Genomic DNA, 12,170 nt, shown 5'->3' with positions numbered 1-12,170 from the left:
TACTTTTTTTTGCCATAATGTACCTCATCGAAATAATGGTTTTAGGGCCAGAAAACTTGGAATCGATTTAGCTATGTCCGTTCGTCTGGATAGCCACCTGGAGAGCACGATAATTCTCTAACAGATCAACCAATTCGGTCCAAAATTTGGCCTTAGTAATATTTTGATCAACTTTCAGAGGCAAGTCTATATTTCCAGAGAAAATGGCCCGAAAGCTGTAAAGAACACCTAAGGCCATCTTATCGCAATTATCGAGCCTTATATATACAAAATTCGAAGATGTTGCTTTTCGGTCTACTTCTGGTATTTTCCCCCAATTTTCAAGAATTTCAGCTAAAGTGGTATGCGCGAGTTTTCTTCAACGGGGCAACAGATTTGGTCCAAACTTTGGATTTAGTAGTATTTTTTCCAAACATAGTTTTTGCTCGAAAATGGGCCATACTGGGGTACTTCCCTCACAAACCTTCAAAATAGTTATTTAAGTGCAGTTTAAGGTCTATTTGAGGATCTTTAGAAATTTTTACTGAAGGTATTCCTTGTGTTTAGAGCGGTATTATGTTTTTCGTGGGCAAGTCCATATTTCCAGACATAAGTGTCAAAAGGTGAAAATTATACTGTGACGAACTGAAATGACTAATGGGCGCAATATCTTTTAAAAGAAATCTCTCCCAAAATAAGATATATTCCCAAAATGAACTATGTCGGTCCGGTCCATTTCTCCATACCTCCTCCGCAACACTTGTGATCAATGATACAAATCCATATTTTGTTTGCAAGTTCATATGTACGTCCGAAAATGCCTACAAATTTCTGATAGGAGAGATTAATGCAAAGTTTTTGTGTTTTAGGATTTTGGCTGTGTAGCCGCTATTCGATCTGTCTATAGATGCGAGTTGCAATTCACACAGGCTCGGCGTATATTCCTATGCGCAAAGTCCAGTGGTACTTGTTAAGATTTTGACTAAGAAGAACCTTTTTCCGATCAGTTTTTAGATTTCGTTTGTCGTCACAAGGTCCTTTACCGAAGGAGGAAAAATTAACATTTCTAGAAATGTGCATCCATTGAAAGTACTTCCCAAAATACAATTGCTGTGGGTTTCTATGACGGTTTCTTCTGGTTTTATTCAAAGAGTAATCGACAGAAAAATCAATGAAAATGTAATTTCATTGTAATTTTGAAATATTGGAAATAATATGTAATAAATCAATATCTATATATCAGGAAAAATGCCTAAAATTGTCTTTTCAATTTCAAAAAAATCAAAAAAAAATTTTGGTACTACATCAATGATTTTTGGTACATAGATAAAAAAAAAATCTGCATTCCAAATCTGTTTTCGTTACTAACTTTGATCGTTGCGCGCAAAAGCTATGACCGTTTTAATTATGATAATTAGAAAAAATTCTAAAAAAATCGCGACTTAATATAGTAAGCTGTTATATCCTATTATCTTTAACTGAATTCGTAACCTTTGCGATGATGCAAAAAATAATCGCAAAATCTCAATGGATTCGCGAAAAATCAAATTTGTTAAATAATTTCACGTATTTACAAACATATTTTTGAAACAATAGCTCTCATACTTACGAAAAATATATAACAAAATTATAACAGCATCCAGACATTTTGAGGAATAAAATGAAACCTAAGTTGTGAAGGTTGGAGCTATAGTATTCATGTTATTTGCAAAAATACGAAGAAAATATTAGGGAAAAAATTAAAATCATATTATTCTAATTTTATTTTTTATGGTTTTATAGGCAAAGTTGGAGAAAAAATGTTTGAGTTCTTCGGCATTTTCGTGAAAATTTCACGCAATAATGATGATATTCCGTTGTAACAAATTGTTCGCTTATAGTTTTCCTATTGGATAATATTATTAGAACCTAATATTAAATCACAAGGAATTCCAGTTGTGGCATAACGTTAAAATAATGTTATATTGAATATTATAACATTTAAGACACATATAAACCGCGTAATTATGAAAATGACATGATGCGCATCCGATTTTCCAACACAGCGAATCAATTCCTCTTATTTGATGTACAGTTTGTCAAATTCTATTTGGCGGTCACGATGTAGCATCTGCTGCATATTAGGGTGCAAAATACTGTAAAATGGTCATAATTTCCGCGAAGTTCATTTACATTTTATGCGCATCCGATTTCAATAATCACCATTAAAAAATACATAATTCTATGCCCTTTCAAGAACCGTGGATGTAGCATCGCACTCAATTTTTAGAAAAAATCTATTATATCTCTGGATTTACGAGAGTTTTTAAATATCTGTTTTCGCACAGTTTAAACACGCATATCGATCTATTTATTTAAGTAGAACTGACACATCCAAAACGCGTTTTAATATGCGATATTTTCAAAATAATTTTTTGCAAATTTTCGAAATTTGAGGGGTATCATATCCGTCGATTTTACGCGTCGCGGCTTGTTAGATTCAGAACGTAAAAAAACTAAATTTACGCGGGTTTCCACGGAAATCGAATGACGTTTGTAAATTTTAAACCAAAAAAATAGGTTTTTGAGAAAAATTTACGCACAAAATTTTCGTGTTTAGGCGCAGATTACTGTGATCCTGTGAGGGCTACACCCTCATGTTATACATTAAAAAATGCGAAATCGCGAGTACTACAATACAATAATAAGCATTTAGGGAAATCCAACTGCGCGTCCCGATTAGAGCAAAAATTCAAAAAAACCCCATTTTTCAGGTTTCAAAATGTCAGCATCCGTTTGAGGTAGATACAGTGGATATATTAAAAAATCATACATTAGAAACTTCAACTCTGAAGTGTACTCTTTAACTTCTCCTTTGAGCATTAAGCTCTACATTGTGTTGTAAAACCACTAATTGGAAAATAACATAATGAAACTCGTTTAATTCAACGGTTTTTTCCGATTTTTTTACATTAATACGACCACAGCTTCCGCTCAAATTATTATTTTAAGAAACCCCTCGGTGAATCGGGCTAAAACAGTTTATTTTACCGAAACGCGGTTAAAAGTTATGGTATAGTAAAACTGATCGCGAGTTACAATACCCCATACCTCAGTTTCAACATAAGTTAATTTTCTACAAAAAGCTTGATATGTATGTATATAAAATTGAAATTTGTTTGTCTGTTTGTTTGTTTGTGCCTTATAGACTCGAAAACCGCTGAACAGATCTTACTGAAATGTTTAGGGTACATTGCTACATGGCCTGGAATGAAAATAGGCTATATCATTTTTTGAAATTTCGCGTTGATCTGGAGATATAGCATCAAAACCGGAGGAACCTCCAAAAAAATTAGATTTTGTATGCAAATATCTTTAGAACTGTTACAGATATAATCTCCAAATTTTGTATGCGTGACGGAGTTTGATGTAGAAGTAAATTTACCAAAATTATATTCAAATCGGTTCAGATTTGGATATACCTCCCACATACATATATTTTCGGCCGATTTCCTTATTTTATGTACCAAACATGCTATTTATGTCCAATTTCGATGAAATTTGGAATGTATGACGAAACTTGGTCTGGAAATAAACGTGCCAATTTATATCAAAATCGGTTCAGATTTGGATATAGCTCCCATACACATATATTTTCGGCCGACTTCCTTATTTTATGCACCAAACACGCTATATATGTCCAATTACGCTGAAATTTTGAATTTCTCACGGAATTTGTTCTAGAAATAAATGTGCCAGATTATATTGAGATTGATTCAGATTTGGATATTGCTTCCATACACATATATTTTCGGCCGATTTCCTTATTTTATGCACCAAACACGCTATATATGTCCAATTTCGCTGAAATTTGGAGGGTCTGACGGAATTTGTTCTAGAAATAAACGTGCTAAATTATATAGATATCGGTTCAGATTTGAATATAGCTCCCATATATATTTTCGCCGATTTCCTGTATTTTATGCACCAAGCACGCTATATATGTCCAATTTCGCTGAAATTTGAAATGTGTAACGGAATTTGGTCTAGACATCAATGTGCCGAATTTTATCGAAATCGGTTCAGATTTGGATATAGCTTCCATATATATTTTTGGCCGATTTTCCGCATTTGATGCACCAAACACGCTATATACGTCCAATTTCGCTGAAATTTGGAATGTGTAACGGAATTTGGTATAGGCATAAATGTGCCGAACTATATCGAAAACGGTTCAGATTTGGATATAGCTCCAATATATATTTTCGGCCGATTTTCCACATTTTATGCACCAAACACGCTGTATATGTTCAATTTCGCTGAAATTTGTTCCAGAAATAAATGTGCTAACTTATATAGAGATCGGTTCAGATTTGAATATAGCTCCCATATATATTTTCGGCCGATTTTCTGTAGTTTATGCACCAAGCACGCTATATATGTCCAATTTCGCTGAAATTTGGAATGTGTTACAGAACTTGGTCTAGAAATAAATGTGCCAAATTATATCGAAATCGGTTAAGATTTGGATATAGCTCCTGTATATATTTTCGGCCGATTTCCTGTATTTTATGAACCAAACTCGCTATTTATGTCCAATATCTGCGAAATTTGGAATGCGTAACGGGATTTGGTCTAGACATAAATGTGCCAAATCATATCGAAATCGGTTCAGATTTGGATATTGCTCCTATCTATATTTTAGGCCGATTTTCTGTATTTGATGCTCTAAACACGCTATATGTGTTCAATGTCGCTGAAATTTGGGATGTCTGACGGAATTTGTTCTAAATATAAATGTGCCAAATTCTATCGAGACCGGTTCAGATTTGGACACACTACATATTTCACTGAAATTTGGAAAGCGTGACGCAATTCGTTCTAGAAATAAATGGGACATATTATACCGAAATCGGTTCAGATTAGAATATAGCTCTCATATATATTTTCGGCTGATTTTCCGTATTTTATGCACAAAATGTGAATGTAAGACGGGATTTGGTCTAAAAATAAATATGACAAATTATATCGAGAGCGGTTCATATAGGAATATAGCTACCCATATATATTTTCGGTCGATTTAATGTTTTTGATACGTATGTTCAATTTCAATGAAATTTTGAAGACTAAGCAGTCAGTAAAAGTCATCATTATTTACAGAAGTACTTATAGTTGGGAAGGAATTGACCAAGGATATAGCTCCCACATATATTTTCGGCCGATTTTCCGCATTTGATGCACAAAACACGCTATATACGTCCAATTTCGCTGAAATTTGGAATGTGTAACGGAATTTGGTCTAGGCATGAATGTGCCGAATTACATCGAAAACGGTTCAGATTTGGATATAGCTCCAATATATATTTTCGGCCGATATTCCACATTTTATGCACCAAACACGCTGTATATGTTCAATTTCGCTGAAATTTGGAGGGTCTGACGGAATTTGTTCCAGAAATAAATGTGCTAACTTATATAGAGATCGGTTCAGATTTGAATATAGCTCCCATATATATTTTCGGCCGATTTTCTGTAGTTTATGCACCAAGCACGCTTGTATGTCCAATTTCGCTGAAATTTGGAATGTGTTACAGAACTTGGTCTAGAAATAAATGTGCCAAATTATATCGAAATCGGTTCAGATTTGGATAAAGCTCCTGTATATGTTTTCTGCCGATTTCCTGTATTTTATGAACAAAACTCGCTATTTATGTCCAATTTCTGTGAAATTTGGAATGCGTAACGGAATTTGGTCTAGACATAAATGTGCCAAATCATATCGAAATCGGTTCAGATTTGGATATTGCTCCTATCTATATTTTAGACCGATTTTCTGTATTTGATGCTCTAAACACGCTATATGTGTTCAATGTCGCTGAAATTTGGGATGTCTGACGGAATTTGTTCTAAATATAAATGTGCCAAATTATATCGAGACCGGTTCAGATTTGGACACACTATACACATATGTCCAATTTCACTGAAATTTGGAAAGCTTGACGGAATTCGGCCTAGAAATAAATGGGACAAATTATATCGAAATCGGTTCAGATTTGAATATAGCTCCCATATATATTTTCGGCTGATTTTCTGTATTTTATGCACAAAACACGCTATGTATGTTCAATTTCAATGAAATTTGGAAAGTGAGACGGGATTTGGTCTAAAAATAAATTTGACAAATTATATCGAGATCGGCGCATATAGAAATATAGCTTCCATACATTTTCGGTCGATTTCATGTTTTTGTTACGTATGTTCAATTTCAATGAAATTCTGAAGACTTAGCAGTCAGTAGAAGTCATCATTATTTACACAAGTACTTATAGTTGGGAAGGAATTGATCAAGGCTACAGCTATTAAGTATCATATATTTTAGAAATACTTCTTAAGATTTATGTTTTATTGTGATATATCTAAATCATTAGGAATACTTATAGGCGGAAAGGCTTTCGGAGGAGTGTTACCTCCTGAAACATACAAAAATACCATAGTAGCTCCATAACAACCCTGAATAGGTATATAACGCCTTCATATCTCCTATATTTATTCGTTAAAATATTAAAAACGGTTATATAATTATGGCATTCCATTATATTTTATCGTAGTCGGGGCAGCAAAGCGCACCGGGTTCAGCTAGTAAATATATAAAGTAGAAAAATGTTTGTACGTTTGTTGGTTTGAAATTTATGGACTCAAAAACCGCTGAACCGATCTTCCTGAAATTTTCAGAGTATATAACTACATGGCCTAAATGTAACATAGGCTATAAAAATTATAGCATCAGAATCGGAGGTACCTCCAAAAAATTTAGATTTTTTATGCAAATATCTATAGAATGGTAACAGATAATGTCTCCAAATTGGATGTGTGCAGGAATTTGTCTAGAAATAAATTTGCCAAATTATATTGAAATCGGTTCAGATTTGGATATAGCGCCCATATATACTTTCGGCCGATTTCATGTATTTTATGCATTAAACACGCTATGTATGTCCAATTTCAATGAAATTTGGAATGTGTGACGGAATTGGGTCAAGAAATAAATTTTTCAAATTATACTGAAATCGGTTCAGATTTGGATATAGCTCCCATGTATATTTTCGTCATGTATTTGATGTACCAAACACGCTTTATATACCCGATTTTAATGAAAGTTGCAATGAGTGACGAAAATCGGCCTACAAATAAATTTGTCAAAATATATTTAACCTTATTCGGGGTAGCGATGCCCACCGGTTTCAGCTAGTAAAATATAAACATTGACCTCAAGCTCAAAAATCTTGATTTTATTAACCTTTCGAACAAAACATAAAAATTCGGCAGAAAAATCCTTTTGTCAAATAGTACACGGGCCAGTGTACTATTCTATGGGTGCTATATGAAAACGTTAACCTATAAACACAAAATACCAACACAAAATACCAAATTGCAACCAATGCTGTGGTCAAATGAGACTAACACATTCAAAATATCCTTAAATGACGCGTACTATAAATGGGGCGTTATATGGGGGCTATACCAAAACGTGGACCTATATAAAAAAATTTTGGTAGTCAAATGGGACAAATGTCTTAAAAATTCTTTAAAACGGCGATGCTTCACGCGTCACTTTGTATGGGGGCTTTACGAAAACGTGGACTTACATAGCCCGCGTTGAATACCAAAAGTCCTTCGTACATACAATAGATTTGACCACAATTTCATCAACCTACTTCAAACCTTTTGGATGCTAGAGTGATTTCCACAGACGGACATATGGACGGACATGGCTATATCGATGTAGAATTGCACGCTGATCAAGAATATATATAGTTTGTGGGGTCTACAATGATTATTTCGGGTAGTTACAAACGGAATGACAAACTTAAGGTAGAGAGTATAAAAAAATAAAAAAATTTAAATTGGTTTGTGCATGACCTTTTTCAATGTTTGTAATGTAATAAACGTTATTTTAGTTATTACTCGTAGTAGGCTTAAGTTTAATCATTCGTGCAACAGGAAATAATTTTTGAGACATTTTTCCCTTTCGTTAATTTTTTCATAAAAATATTCTTTTAAATCGATTTTTGCGAGAACTTTTTTATATTTCAATGGAAACGTTATTTTAGTGATTAATAGGCAGAAATTCATTCATCCGTGGTACAGGAAATCATTTTTAGGTAATAATGTGGAAAAGTCATAACCCTAGTGTATATACCCAGCAAAAAAGTCCTCCCAAAATCATGGGTTTCGTAAGGGATTTTTGGCAGCCGTAACTACTCACAAACCCCCTTTCTTCCCCATTATTTTTACAAGGGCATGTCGCACTCAGTTTCTAGTTATTTTATGACCACTAGAATAACTAGTTATTCTGTGGCCAATAGAAGTTGAAAAGTAAGGTGAAAAAATTCTATTTTTAGAACAGTTGATGTGGAGAATTTGTTTTTAATTTGAACAGATTTCTTACATTTATTTTACTTTATTTCATTTCGCTCCCTGCCCGTGTTGAACACACGCACCCTCTAATTTCTAGCCAAACACACTACGCACTGTGCCACGCACACGAACATTAAGGGTTGCTTAAGAACTTAAATGCGCAGTGGACATTAGGGTTATGACTTTTGACATTTTTTCTCAAAAATGATTTCCTGTAGCAGGGATAAATGAACTTTTACCTAATAATCACTACGCTATCGTTTATTCTATTGAAGTATAAAAAAGTTCACGCACAAATCGACTTTAAAAATATAATTTTTTGAAAAAATGTATGAAATGAAAAAAACATTTTTTTTTCAAAAATTATTTTTTGTTGCACGAATGAATAAATATAAGCCAACTAATAACTATAATAATGTTTATTTCATTCAAATATTGAAAATGGTCATGCACAAACCACTTTGAAAAAATTTTAAATTTTTTGTTAAAAAATTATATCTTTAAATAAAAGCGTTTATGACATTTTTACGATTCTCAGAATTGAAGAAAATTAGTGAGAAATAAATGTTATGTCAGTTTAATTATCTCATGTGACTCTCAAGTTTATTTTCAATTGTATATCTGCTTACAGTGACTTCAAAAAATTGTCCATAATTTTTATAAATTCAAATTTTAAAATCATTTTGTGCGTGAGGTTTTTTCACCGAATCACCTTATATTTATGATTTTATGTAATCTTATGGCAAAACTCATCACGCTATGATGCAGGGATATGAGGTTGTAAAAAAGTCATAACCCTAATGAGCATACCATTTTTACCATTTTTTGCCACTGTTACCATTTTATAAAGTAAAGGAACAGACCAATTGATAGTACGTTTACATTTACGAAATCCAATCGTTTTTAACTTTACGTAAATGTCAATTGAAAACTCGTCTAAAATCCAGTGGATTTCATTTGACGTATAAGCAATGGAATTGGCAGATCGAGTGGATTTCGTAAATGTAAACATACCATAACTTTTTCTTTGTCAGCAGATGTTTAACAGTGGCATTTTACTCTCAAAATTTCTCTCTCATTTTTTTCTATTGCTATTTGTTTCAATCTTCGTAAGGGAGAAATATACAGATTGTCAATAAAACGAATACATTTCTTGTATTAGTTGTCGAAAAATGGCAAATAAGTCGAGTTTTTTGCAAAATATTGTTGGTGGACTTGTTTATAAATGAATTGTATGTGTGTTCCCCTACGTTTTTAATTGTAAACGTTGCAAAATGAATTCAACAAACATATTTGCCCAAAACGTATGGTAATGTAAAAATAGAAGAAACGTCAAAAAAATACATACTTCTTTGCCATCAAACATTTTTCTGGGTTATGTTTGATGCTATGCTGTTGATTTTGTTCAAAGCACAGTACAGCAATAGTTTTCGTTTTTGTTTTCTCGACTGTGGCTGTTTACTATGCTGTTAAAATGTCTGTAGCACAGCATAGCAATAGCATTCGTTTTTGATTTTGACGACTATGCTATGCTGTGTGCTTCGCAGATTTCAGAAGCACAGCATAGACCATGTGCTGTGCTACTTTTATGTTCGCAGCATAGCACAGCAACAGTTTTCGTTTTTATTTTGGATGACTATGCTATGCTATGTGCTGTGAAAATTTCAGAAGCACAGCATAGACCATGTGCTGTGCTACTTTTATGTTCGCAGCATAGCACAGCAACAGTTTTCGATTTTGTTTTTGAAAACAGCACAGCATAGCAATAGCATATTTTTAGTGATTTCAGTGCTGTGCTGGTAGCAAATTCAAACATTGTCTTTTATTGTTGCTATAATATGCAATTTATGTACCCAATCTCGATAAATTTGGTATCATATTTTTCTACGCATTATCTAGATTCCGCAAATATTTTTTAATTTATTTTTTGAGGGTTTGTACGGACTCTGGGACAGGATAATTTGGATTTACTTCAAATTTTTTTATTATTTGTTGATTTTCCGCGAAAATAATAATAAATTTAATAATAACTATTTAAACATCTACGAACAGATATGGAATTTTTTAATTTTTTTCAAATGGAATTGCAAAGGATTTTTGTTTTTCGCCATATACACTTTCATACGGGCAAAATGTGCCTCATCGAAATAATGGTTTTACACCCCAAGTATGTTTGGACGAAATGTGTTTCAGACAATTTGGAGTTGATTTAGCAATGTCCGTCCGTCTGTCTGTCTGGCTGGCTGGTGCGCACGATAACTCTCCAACGGATGAACCGATTCGGCGCAAATTTTGGCTTTCGTAATATTTTGTCCAAACTTAGTTTAAGTTCGAAGATAAGCAATATCGGTCCACTCCTTCCGGTACCTCCCCCACAAAAGTTCCAAAATATTCGGAAAATTTGTGGGCATGATACCTCTTGAAGGGAGTAACCGATTTGGTTCATACTTTGCACATCGTGAAATTTCTACAAGACTTAGATGAGGTTCCAATATGGACTTAATCGGTCCACTCCTTCGGGTACTTCCCACCCAAAATTTTGGATAAGTTCAGTTTAGGACCTGCTCTCGAATCGCTTTGATTTTTGTTGCAACAACTTGTATTCCCTGTCCCCCATACGACGGTACAAATTTCATCAGGGGCATGTCCATACTTCCTGAGAAAATGGCCGGAAGGTGCAAAAAGCCCCTATGACACCTTGTGTTGTGGTTGGAGCGCAAGATAACTCTTGAACGGATCTGTCGATTCGGTCCAAAATTTGGCCTTCGTAATATTTTATCAATTATGTTTTGTTATGTTTTAAATAAGCCCACAAAAATATATGACGATCGGTTAATTAGATTTGGAGGTAGAGTTGGCACGGTCATTTGCAACAAAAAAAACATATTTTTCAAAAAAAAAAAAAAAAAAAAATCAGACATTAGATTAAGGTTTGCTCTTCCTGATGAAAAAATCTACCAAAAAAGTTTGGTAGTTTTCTTGAAGAAAATCATGAAAAATTACCTTTTTAGGGCTTTACAAGTGAGGGTCACATCTTAATGGGGCAAAAATACAACGAAATTTCAATTTTTCTCTCTTGACTACTTTGTTTTCTATGGTTTCATGCTAATTATTTTTTGCAGTTTTTGAAAAAAAAACATTTTTAGCATTTCTGTCACAAAATATTGAAATTGGACACAATGCGAGCATTCATTTTGAGCTTAATGATATACATACATATGTCGACAGTCAGGCGGCCCTTGCGGCTCTCATATGGAAACATACTCATACTGATTACCCTTCTAAAATTAAAACACCTGTGTAAATTAACAAAAAAAAAAAAAAAAAAAAACTTTAAATTATGACCTGAATGGACTATATCAACAATTAAATAAATCAGTTGTTGTTACACCTTTAAGAAGCTAATCGGTAGTACAACATGAAGTTATTTATCATAAATTTAATTTACATTTTCTTCGGTAAGAAATATTTTGTAAAAAAACAATCGTCAATCTCCAATTTAAAGTTTTTTTCTCAATATAGTGTTGATTATCCTCTTGGAAATGATGTGGACTCAAAATGTAATGGATATGAGGGGAGTCGAGCTTCGAGTAAATAAGACAATTCGGGATATACTTTTAACATCTACTGAGAAAACTGTTAACGATACGACAACTCGAAATATACCTCACAACATTACGACGACAACAACAACGAAACCTCCATCGCACAAAAGTCAAGAATCCAAAATGAAAATGCATGCCCATCATGCCACCATGAAAATGATGTGCTCCAAGTGTATGTCAATGATGAAA

Source organism: Musca autumnalis, unplaced genomic scaffold (genome assembly GCF_047663935.1).
Source record: "Musca autumnalis isolate F117 unplaced genomic scaffold, ASM4766393v1 scaffold_3, whole genome shotgun sequence".
NCBI lineage: Eukaryota > Metazoa > Arthropoda > Insecta > Diptera > Muscidae > Musca > Musca autumnalis.
This window is presented reverse-complemented; position numbering follows the sequence as displayed.